Genomic DNA, 12,470 nt, shown 5'->3' with positions numbered 1-12,470 from the left:
TTTCTTTTCTACACAGTGTATCATAGCCCTATTAAAAACCAAGGTTGGAATTTTAAATTGGATAAAAAAAACTCAAAACCTTGGAAAGTTTTGTTTCACTACCATAACACAGGCAAATTATAGAGTTTTTTCAACTGAAAAGTACACAAAATTTACCAAGGGAAGCATGGGAGCCTTATAGCAACCCTCTGGGGCTTATCAGGATGGTCTCAGTGAAAATCAGACATATTCAGGGTCCAGGATAAAAGAGTGAGGCACCAGGAGGGGTCCCCAGGGCCATACCCCTCTCAGTCAACCAGTACTGCAGCCCAAGGTTCCAACGCTGGACATCCAAGAGACGCGAACTGTGAAAGCTGGTCATTGATGAGACGGGCAGGTGGTGGGGGTTCAGCGGGTGGGCGAAGTGGACAGGTTTTGAGCTGGGAGACATTCGACACCCCTGCAAGGCAGCTTCCAAAAATTGGTTGGCCCTCTCAGCCTGACCATTGGTTTGAGGATTGAACCCTGAAGACAACGGTGGCAGTGGCCCCGAAGGCCTTACAGAAATCTTGGGAAATTAACTTTGGACCCTTATCAGAGATGATTTCAGTGGGAACACCATGGATTCGGATAACACGAATGCTGCTGGCAACTTAGGCAGGGCCCCAAAATAGGCAGCTTTGGAAAAGCCGTCTTCAAAGGTAAGGATGACTGTTTTACCTTGAGAATCAGGGACACCCAGTGACAAAAAATCTAGGCTACATGCGACAAGGGTCGACCGGGGATGGGCATTGCGCGGAGGAGACCTGCTGACACCTGATGAGAGGCCTTACTACAGGCACAGGTGGTACACGCTGCCACATACTACAAGGTGTCCTGATCCAGGGTAGGCCACCAAAAGTGTCACTTGAGCAGTTTGGTTGGGTCCGGGATGGCAAGCAAAATGTGAGGTATGAGCCCACTGCAGCACCTTGAAACGGACGACGATCGGTAACAAACAAACGATTACCAGGGCCGTCACCAGGGTCAGGTTGTTTGATGATGATGTTTAAGCTTCATGAACCACCTTCTCGAAGCTGAACGACGACACCTCCAGGAGGTAGGATGTTGTCCAGAGTAGAGCTGGAATCCTCATCTTCAATGGTGTAAAGGCGGGAGAAGTGTCCAGCTTGACGTTACAGGAACCTGGGTGATAGGTTTATGTTAACTTGACTTAAATCTAATAAACAACAGAGCCCACCTGGCCTGACGAGAGTTCAGTACGTTTGGCTGCCTGGGATTTGTCCAGATCTTGTGTCCATCAGGACAATAATGTTTCTAGGTCCCTCCAATCAATGCCTCCACTCTCCAGAGCCAGCTTGATGGCTGACAGCTGGCGGTTACCAACGTCATACTTTTGGCTCTGTGGGAGGACAGACGAGTGCAGGGGTTTATCAGGACCGACAAACCGGGATTATACGGCCCATACCCTGCATCAGAAAGCATCCACTTCAACCTGAAAATGCTTACAGGAGTCGGGCTGGACCAGAACAGGAGCGAAAGTTGGAGCTTTGGGTGTGGGTATTGATGCTGTCCTGTAGGACTGACAGAAGATAGAGTGGAGGATGGCACAGAGCTCCATGGCACAGAGCTTGAGCCCCTTAGCTGGGATGCCATCTGGCCCTGGTGCCTTGCCAGGCTTGCACCTGCCCAGCAGCTGTTGGAAATCCTCCTGTGTGAAGGAGGGATGAGCAGGTTCATGAAAGGGAAGGCACTCAGCAGCTCCTCACAGACAGCAGACTGATTATGGATTCAAAGTGTTTAGAAAGTGTTCAGAGTGCCTGCAAAGGTGTTGGAGTCAGTTATTGTGGAGTGACTTTGACTTGATTCACAATCACTTCATGCTTTGACTTTCTGAAAGGATTGTTTTGTGTTCATTTGGACTCTCAGCTGACACATTCAACAGCAGGCAGGTTTTTGTATTACGCTTTTTCACTGTGATCCCTCTGGGTACCACCTCATCTTTGGCTCTGGAACTAAACTGTATGTAACAGGTAAGAATAAACATTCATTTTCCTTCAGTTGTTTCTTGAACAAGTTGAAAATGTGTTTTAATGAGTTTCTGCTGCTTCAGGCTTTACATGTTAGTTTGTTCATCATTAGTAGAGAATTCTTGCAGCCATGCAGCTATTGTTCCATAAAAAAGGTTCATAATTCATGAAAAGATGTTTAAATCTCACTGCACAACTGAAGTTATTCTTTTTCTTGCCACCACATCAAACTGATTCAGGAGAAAAAGTTTGATATTGGCAATGTTACAGATTACGTATTTGACCTCTCAGTAATTCAGCACCATCTCTTGTTTTTATAAAACTGGATAATATATGATATGAAATATCATTTAATATATGTCAGTAAATGTATTTTTAAAAGAATATAACTTTAATATTGTTGAAGGATAATTAATAAATCATTTGAAATGCTCAAATTTACCTCATGACAACTGTATTTTATATGGATGGTACAATTGTCTTTTAGTGGAAGATATATTTCTACATGAAGGCAAACACATACTGAATATGATATTACAATGAATAGAATGTATGCATACTAATTTATATATTTCTATAAATGACATAGGATGATATATAATGTCACACATACATATATATTTGTATCTTAATACACTCAATATAAATATTATATGATGCTTCCCATCATTTCAAATCTATAACAGTAAATATATTTAGTAAAGTATATGGTGGTAAATATTCTGTGTCAGATACTGCACACATTATCATTCATACAAGACTTAGATTATTATATTATATTAGGTTATATTAAATTCTATGTGAAGTTCCCGTCATGAATCAATAAAGTCTGATCTTTTTTATATTCTATTATACAGCAGTCTTTATTCCATTTGACAAATCCCAACATATCATTGTAATTGTGTCTCAAAGTTCAAATCTTTATGAAATGATTGATGTATTGATTAGTTTTTTTAGTGGCTGGGCTAAAGTATATGGTGGTAAATGTATAATATGTTCTGGATATTGTAATCATTCAAATGACAGTTGCATTCTGTGTGTAGGTAAATATGTAACTTCTAATAATATGTATATTAACCCTGACACAGAAAAACAATTGTCCACTATATGAAGGTCAGTTTCATCATTCTATTCTATTCTATTGTCAGTAATAGTCATGAATGTGACATTATAGTGAATGGACTCCATTCAAAGAAAGAAACAAAGTGAATTGTCTTTATTTTCCAACATGTGATGACATGACATGATAAGTGTGTTTGACATGAAGCTGAATACAGTATATGTAGTGAACTTTGTGCTGTATTGATGAGTAGTTTAGTGATCAGAGTCCATGTAGTTTCCAGGATCACCTGAATGCAGTGCAGTGCTGTAAGATGCTGTTGACTGTGTCAATGTGTGTCTGTGCTGCTGTTGCTGCTGTCAAACTTCAGTGAGCAGGTAGTGAAGCCCGTGGTGAGCGTGTACCCAGCAGCATCCAGAGCCCACCTGGAGGGGAAGAGCTCCCTGCTGTGTCTGGCCTCAGCCATGTTTCCTCCTCTGGTCAAGTTCTCCTGGAAAAGACAAAAGGAGGACGGTCCTCTGGAGGAGGTGCACCGTGATGTGGGAGAGCAGCTGGAGCTCAGGAGTCGGGACGCACCGCCTCCATCTTACTGATCCATGGGCACGAGAGCAGCACATATAATACCGCTGCTCCGTCCAGCCGAGGGGGGCACAGTGGAGGCCCAAACAGAACAAGGTAATGAAGGCTTGGTGACTGTGTTCAGCAGTGATTCAGCTTCATGTGGAGACGCTGGCCAAAGAGAGCAGAGGAGCAGAGGACTGACATTTCTTTTGGACTCCTTTTCTGTTGCAGAGGTTCCAGCTCTTCTGCCATCAACACCGCGACCATCAACACCATCAACAACTCCACCAGCAGCTTCTCCTCCATCTCAGTGCAGGGTGAAGCTGTTGTGTCTGCTGTACACAGTGCTGATAGTGAAGAGTCTGGTGTACTGCTGTGGACTCTCTCTGCTGATGATCCTCAGAAACAAGGGACCGTCCACCAACTGCACACATGCTGACTGACTGTTTTCTGCTCGCCTTTTCTCACCATCAAATCTCATCAGTTCATCTCATTGATCACTTTGATCAGCAGTCAAATGTTGAATTGTGACGTCTTGTTGTTGCTTGTTAAATGTATCTTTTGTGCACAGCTTAGCTTCAGTCCTGCTAACATATAAATACATATATACACATTATATTTGCAGTTCAGTTCTGTGCTGTAGTGTTATTTTGATCCTCTAGTTTCTTTCCACTTTTCATTGTGACTTGTATACTCATAGAAAATGAAGGTTCAGTGCTGACCCCCTTTTCTAATTGTGTCAGTGTGGATGTAAATCTCTACGCTGATGACACTGTTGTTTACACACATGAACAAACAGCAGAGCGAGCTGCTCTGAAGCTACAACTGCTATAAAATGATGACACAGCGGCTCCATCAGTCGGGCTGAACTTTGAATGTGGGCAAAATGATGGCTGTGTTTATTTTTGATCAGCCAATAAAATGACACTTGACTATTACAGCTTCATCCAGATGAATGGATCGGTATAGTTACTGATTATACGTGAATTAAGATTCATATTTATGTGACACATTTCAAGACAGAGTCACAAAATGCTTCACAGAGAAAAACTAAAGTTACTGCAGAAATATATTTCATAAAGTTCTATATGACATCATTTCCAGTCAGATTTGAAACCTGTTCAAAATGAACAGATGGATTAGAAATGTCTTTGTATTGATTGTTCAAAAGTGCTGCCACGCTCTGATCCTTTCCCACATGTCCTAATATGTTGTATTATGTTACAAGTTGGGGTCAGGCGGGAGAACTGTCATTAAACTGTCACCTTTACAGAATCAAAAAACTGTTTTTTTTGTCTTAAACCACAGTCGATGCTTGTAACTGTCATTGTGTGATCAGTGTGAAAAAGTGCAGCTAACGGTGAGGAGGCTGCAGAGCAGAAACCCACACAGCCCGTCTGCTGCACCAAAGGAAGTGTTGATTCGCTCTCAAGTTTTTTATGAGTCCTATAAACCACTGAGAACAGATTCATATCTGCAGCTGTGCACACTCATCAACTCCTCTCCCTCTCTGTGCTCGTTTGTCTTTCCTCTTGTTGTCTGTAAGCCTTTTTCACACTGAGCCCTCCACCCACAACATCTTCTGATCTCTAACTATGAAATAACACTGATGGAATTATGTCAATGTAAATAAAGCAAAACATGTTTTATATTCTCTGATGACAGACAACAACTTTTGTTGTTTCACAGTTTGGATGTCGTCAGTATTCATGGAAAACGTAGAAAATAATCAAAGATGAAGAAAAAGCATTGAATGAGAAGGTGTGTCCAAACTCAGGGCCGGCCCTCGGCATTTAGTGGCCCCGAGCAAGACTTTGTTTGTGGCCCCAAAGAACTCCTGGTGCAGTCAACAAATGGCACGCAGCACTCATAACTGAATGAACACACAGAGATGGACAAATCATTCAACATCAAATCTCTTGCTGTATTTGAGGGTCGGCAAGTAGCTCCAAACAGAAGCATAATGTGAAAAGATGATGATGGAGGAAACAAAACAAAGTGTTCAAAGATCATGGAGGATCATTTTGTCCAGAAAACAAAGAAACTAGTTAAAGCAGACTAAGTTATTCAAAGATCACACAGACACTTCATCTTCTGACATGTTTCCAGCCAAATGAAGATGTTAACCAGAGGTCCTGTCTGATACCAAAACATGATGATGATTTGCACACAGGACAATTTAACATCATATTTCCATGAGGGAGGAGCTTTGAGCTTCACTTTTTATCTGGCTTCAGATTTGTCACGTACACGTCTGTTATAATACAAGATTTCAGCATTGAGGAACAATCAGGACACATTCATGATTTTACTGAGAGTTCTTCTAAAGTTTCAGGGCGTTCCCGTAACCATAGTAACTCACGGTGCCAGAGGAGAGGTAGAGGAGGGGAGGTCTGTTGTATCAGCCTGTGGCTCCGTGACCTCTCCTGACACGTCTTATTGTTTCATCATCTGGATTTCATGCAGTCTTCTGTGTGTGCACATAAAACATAAAAATGACACAAACATGTAGAAACAGTTGTGATACATGTAATATGATTTGAAGGGATGTTTGTTCTGTTCTGTATGTTATAACTCAGTTCACAGTTTGATCATTCTCACCATGAAAAACTGTTGGAAGAATGACAACATATTGCAAGTGTCTCAGCAGAGCAGACATGTGTGACATTACATGTCTCTTTACGCTGTTAGATAGGTGTCACACCAATAAATAAGCTCTTCCACCATGGCTGTGTGACACATTTGAAACTAAAGTTTATCATATGGTGGATTTCTGTGTTTGCTGCTGGTGCTGACATTAAACATCCAAGAGAAACACCACCACCCTGTGGTTAGTCAGAGGAAGTGCAAGGAGAGCCAGGTGATGCTAATGATGGTCGCCATGCGACGTGACGATGCTCTTACCTCTTATTTTACAGCGACACAGTGACATCTAGTGGATCAAAACACACACGCAGTAGATGACGAGTATTACTGCTATTATTGTTGTTAGTACTTCTAAAAAGAATCCAAATACTTCTTGTACTGCAGCAATCAGAACACTGTGTTTCCTACAATAACACAACATGAGGAGATTACCTCAGGGCTCTGTACTCGGCCTCCTGCTTTTCTCTCTTTTGTTTCACCTCTTGGTCAAATCATACACAGTCATGGTATTAACTTCACTGCTACACTGATGGACACTCTTGTAGCAGGTGTGAAAACACTCAGCTATACAAACGAAAGGAGACTGTTTATTTTCTTATATTATCTTTATTTGTAATGTTCAATCGCTAAAGCTTTAATTTTCCCATTACAATTAAATGCACCACACAGTTCACGTCGCCCCACGTGGGGGGTACCTAGTCTCAGCAGCCAATCAGTAGCTACGCAAGCCACGCTCAGCCTGTCATCTCGAAGCGAAGTGCAAAGCAGCTGTTGTCCCGCGTCCTTTCTGACTTCAGCCAGAAAAGCGAAGTGCAAAGCGGCTGTTGTCCCGGTCCTTTCCGACTTCAGCCAGAAAAGCGAAGTGCAAAGCCGCTGGTCCCGGTCCTTTCGACTTCAGCCAGAAAGCGAAGTGCAACCGCTGTTGTCCCGGTCCTTTCCGACTTCAGCCAGAAAAGCGAAGTGCAAAGCCGCTGTTGTCCCGGTCCTTTCCGACTTCAGCCAGAAAAGCGAAGTGCAAAGCGCTGTTGTCCCGGTCCTTTCCGACTTCAGCCAGAAAAGCGAAGTGCAAAGCGGCTGTTGTCCCGGTCCTTTCCGACTTCAGCCAGAAAAGCGCATGTTAAAAGAGGAGAGAAAACAGGAGGACAAACCCGGAGTTTACCTGTGGAAAAGGAGAAAAAAGAGTCGGAGCACTTACCCACTGGAGTCCGGAGCTGAGTGACGGAGCAAAGGAGAGAAGTTGCGTCGGTCAGACGAGTCAATTATCCGATGGAAAAAACTTGTTGACGCTTACCGTCGTCGATGCTAATGCTAGCTCTGTGGCTAACAGGCTAACCGCTTGTCTTCATCTGGAGAGCTGCTACGAGGTCCGACACTGGCGAGCTTCACCTTCATACACAACCGAGCAACGGGAGAAATGTGCCTTGCTGCTCTGCTGCTATTTCTACCCTTGTTTATCCGAGTGCTAAAGAAAGCATTTTGGTGATATTAAGGTTATGAGAGTGAACTGAAGTGAATTGCTGCAATTTTCTGAACATGTTTACATTGTGGTTATCATTTCATGCTGATGTGAATATATTTAAAAGGGAAATGAGTCATTTCAGATGTGATGAATGTTAACAATATTTTATTTGTTCTATGTAGTTTATTGAAGGCGTCTATGTTACTTTAACTGCGCTTAAAGTTACTAGAGGGTCATTTTTGGTGCATTTCTCTTTCAGAATAGGCCTTATAGTGTAAGAGTAAATTAAGCACACTTCTTTAATACCTCTAAGTCTTTACTCAGGATGTGTACTTGTTATTTTATTTGCACATGGTTCTGATTTGGTTATGATAAATGTATTTTGAATGTTAATGGTTACTTACCGTAGCTATTATTGAACCCTGTTCACAGAAACAGCAGGTAAATGGTGAGCACTTGTTTAGTTCTCATAAATGATACTTAAGCCTTAAGACTGAATGTTGAACAACTAAAACAGATTTAAGATTTGAATAGATATAAGATAATAATATTCATGTTGGAGTTAGATGTAAAGGTGTGCATCTTTTGACAGAATATCCCTGATGATGCATCTGAGAAAGCTGCTGTTGAATGTAAATTTTCTGACCCTGTCTATAGGTCAGGGTTTTTTTTGGAGGACTGAATGTGGTTCAGGACACACTTCCTGCTGAAACCGGGCGAGCCAAGTATTGTGGAGAAGTCCACGCCGAGGAGATCCACGTACACACCTATTTCACACAAAACATTACACACTGACATTACACTACAAGACCAGAGTGCCTTACTTTGATCCTGGGAATCAGGTGAACTGCAGTAACTCTACAACAAATGAACTTGAAACAACATTTTATTTGGTTTAAGGGCCCCAACGGACATTTTTCTTATTTTCTAGTGTGCACACTACTTTTAATTTTTTTCTAATTGTTTGGGTAATTTTGATTCGTACAAACCAGGCAAAATTATCTTGTCCACTGTTAAAAATATAAGAGTGGCTACTCCAACTGTTACTCTCGTTCTGTTCTTATTGTTGCTCATACCGTGGCTCCTGTCGAATTTGTATCTTCTGATCCTGGTCCAGCTTTTACTATAATCTAATTAGTACTCTATACTGTATTCACTTTTCTATCCTTAAATTTGTTACACTCTGCTGTATGTGTCTATAAAGGCAGACCATCATTCACAGATGATTCAGTCAGAGGCCTGCTTGTCTGCTGTGAAAAACTGGATGTCACATCATTTCCAGCTCCTAAATTCTGATCAGACTGAGATGCTGCTCATTGGTCCTGCTCCACATAAACACCAGTTTGATCAAGTAACAGTAACTCTCAATGACTGTGTGATTTCAAAATGAAACAGAACATCTCAAATCAAAAGAGAAAAACAAAATACAAGTGACAGACACACAGCATCAGAGTCACCAACAGTCGCAGTAGAAACAGTTGTAGTCGTGGTGAAAGTAGCAGCACACTTTGAAACAGTGTGTTGTTGCAGACACTAGAGGGCAGCAGTGTGAAGGTTTGATTCTTCACAGCAGCACAGACAGATAGAAGTACTGTCATAGAAACTGTAGTATGAGTGATAACTACAGGTTTAAAGTGAGGGCTTGAGGGAAGAACATCTATGAACAACAGAAGATCATTTCTAATATATTCTATCAAATGTTTTCAAATCAGATCAGATATTCTGTCATCATCCTAAATGTAATGAGAGTTTGGAAAGACACAGACAAATGATGTGGTCCTGCTGATAGTTTGATCAGATCAGAAAACACTTGTATGTGTGCTTTGAAAGCTCAGTTACAAACAACATATTTAGTCCTTTCATTTGGACTTGGACTTTTTGGGCCCAGCCTCTGCCTGATAGCACCTATTTCAAATCCAAGGAGGGTTTTTCCAGCAGAAGCAACGCTGTGGTGGCTTCACCAGTGTCTCCCATTGTGGCTGACCTCTACATGGAGGAAGTAGAGACAGAGCCCTGAGCTCCTTCCAGGGAACAGCACCATAAGCACCTGCTTCAGATATGAGGACCACACCTGGATTTCAAGTCTTCTCAAGCCTCCGCTGGCTTCGTCTTTACAAACTAACCCTCTGAACTTTCTTTGACCTTCTAGTGGAGATCCCAAAGTGGAGAAAAATACCAAATGTGTCCGGCTGGATTTTGGGGAATGTGTGTGAACTGATGCAGCAGACATGTAGAAATGTTCCATTTGATGGAGTCTTGGCTTTGAATGTTTCACTCAGTCAAACATCCTGTAGCTTAATGAAGAGACTGAACAACAGAATCCAAATAAAGATGTGATACTGTGTGTGGAAAGCTTTGATGTGTCATAGAAATGAAATGATGACATGAAATGACAGAAATGTAAGGGGACGTTTAAGGCTTCAATCACAGCTGAGGAGTTTTGTGATTTGTACTTTTGTCTTTTCATCACAGCTGTTAAACAACAGTAACAGTCTGTGTTATAAATTCACCACCAACCTCATGTGTTTGTGCTGACATGAATGTTTTCTTGTATTTCTGCATCATCGTCACCCACATTGTTTTTTTGTAGCCATGGAAACCACACAACAGCTTCAGCCGAGCTGTCATCAGCAGCAGGGGCTGAGGGAGGTCTGAGGACCTGTTAGAAAGCACGTGGCCCTCGTCTGATCTCACCGCTCGTCCTTGTTTGGCCTCAGCTGCATCAGAGCGCCACTTCTCCCCAGGTTCCCCAGAGGAAACACCACTGCACAAAATGCTTTTCCTCCCAGCTGCTGCTCTGTGCTGTCTGTGTTCAGGTGAGTGTTTCCAGCCAATCAGGAGCCAACAAAGTCAACCTGGAACAAACACTGTCACACTAACCTTCATCTATCTGGCTGTTTCTCTACAGCGCTGGTTGCCATGGCAGCAGAGCTGATTCAGGATGATTTAACATTGACCAGGAGAGTTGGTGAAGAAGTCTCCTTCAGCTGTGGACGAACTGACCAGTGTCCCTTTGATTATGTACTCTGGTTCCAGAAGAAAGACACAGAAACATTCAGACGATTCTTGATATTACACAATAGTTGTAAATAGGTCCAGTATGATCATCCTGAGGAAAATGATTTCTCAGTTGAGAATAAACAGAACGGCTGTGAGTTGAAGATCCAGAAAGTTAAACTCTCTCATTCAGCCACCTACTACTGCTCCTGTTGGAGAGAGATCCCCACAGTGAGAAATGATGCGAGCAGCCTGTACAAAAACCAACAGATGAACAGATGTCAAACAGTGTTTGTGACAGGAAGAGAGCAGTAAACCACAGCCCAGGTTCACATATTTCACCTCCATCTCAGCCAGAGTCACAAACATACTGAACTGAGGGATTTATTTCAGATTCTATTGATTCATATTTGGATCAGACACAAACACACACTAACACAATATAGATGAAAGGCTCAAAGAACAAACATATATCATTTTGACATTTTGTAGAATAGAACAACAAATTCCAAAGAAAATATTGGAGCTAAAGATTAAAATGGTCCTCTTTGTTCTGCTGCTGGAATAAAGTCCATTCCTCCCTCACAATACTAATGTGCTCTGAATGAAAACACTTCCAGCAGCACTTGTTGTTTAACACCTTTCAGTAGATTTCAACACATCATTTCACTTTATTACATTTTCAAAGACAAATCTTGGACACATGTCAGCTCAGGATTTTGTCCTTCTAGCAGCGGCTTATTAGGACGCTGATTTTGTTGGACAGATTTCCAGAAACTTCCTCTGGACAGGGTTCATGCAGCTTTTTAAGAGGGGAATTCAAGCACTTTTCAAGCACTTTCAAGGTACCTAAAGCAAACCCTTCCAGACTGTGGAAGCCTTCGTCATCACATCTAATTTGTTCCTATAAATGCAACGAGGACAAACAAAGTGAGCAGAATGACTTTAAACCCACAGCAATCAATGTATATTGTCACTTTGTTGATTTTAGCAGCTGTTCAACTTTGATGCTTTTGACAAATGAACAAAGACATTTTTGAAATATCAGCTTTCAAATTTCAAATGTGGATTTCCAGTCGACTTTAGCATGAGGATACAGGGAAAAGCTCTCCCTACAATTAATGTCATCTTACTGCTCCAAAAGTAATGTAAGGGGGACATCAGCTCAGCTCACTTGATGTCATTGTATTAAAGTGCATTACATCACAAGTTCATCAAACAGAACAACAACACAATATGCACAACAGCTGACAAATCAAATGGAAACACAGCTTATGTTATATAATGAGGGGGGCAGTAAAAAAGAATGTGCTGTTACAGCTACTGCTGTTTGCTCACTCAATCATAATTGTAATCATAATTAGGCTAACGTCACTGTAACGAGCTTTCTGTTTAACTGACTTACATCAGAAGGAACGTAGGTCCATTTGAGCTAAACGTCCACACCGTTGTCTCATGAATTAGTCTCATGTTCCAAACAAATCCCAAAGAAAATAGTTTCATGACGTCGTGGTTATGACGAGATTAGCCTTGCTAATGTTATCTTAGCATAAAGAAGATGGAACCATCAGGGGCTAACGTTAACGTTAAGTTGGCACTTTGGCTGAGGAGCTCAACTCATGTTGTTATCGTCTGCAAAATGGTGACGTTAGTAACATGAAGCGAGTCGTCCCAGAGCCCGAACGTCACTTCAATTATACAAGTGGAATTGGAACAACAAGCACGCTAGCTAACGTTA

The sequence above is a fragment of the Larimichthys crocea genome, chromosome II (assembly GCF_000972845.2).
Source record: "Larimichthys crocea isolate SSNF chromosome II, L_crocea_2.0, whole genome shotgun sequence".
Classification (NCBI taxonomy): Eukaryota; Metazoa; Chordata; class Actinopteri; family Sciaenidae; genus Larimichthys; species Larimichthys crocea.
This window is presented reverse-complemented; position numbering follows the sequence as displayed.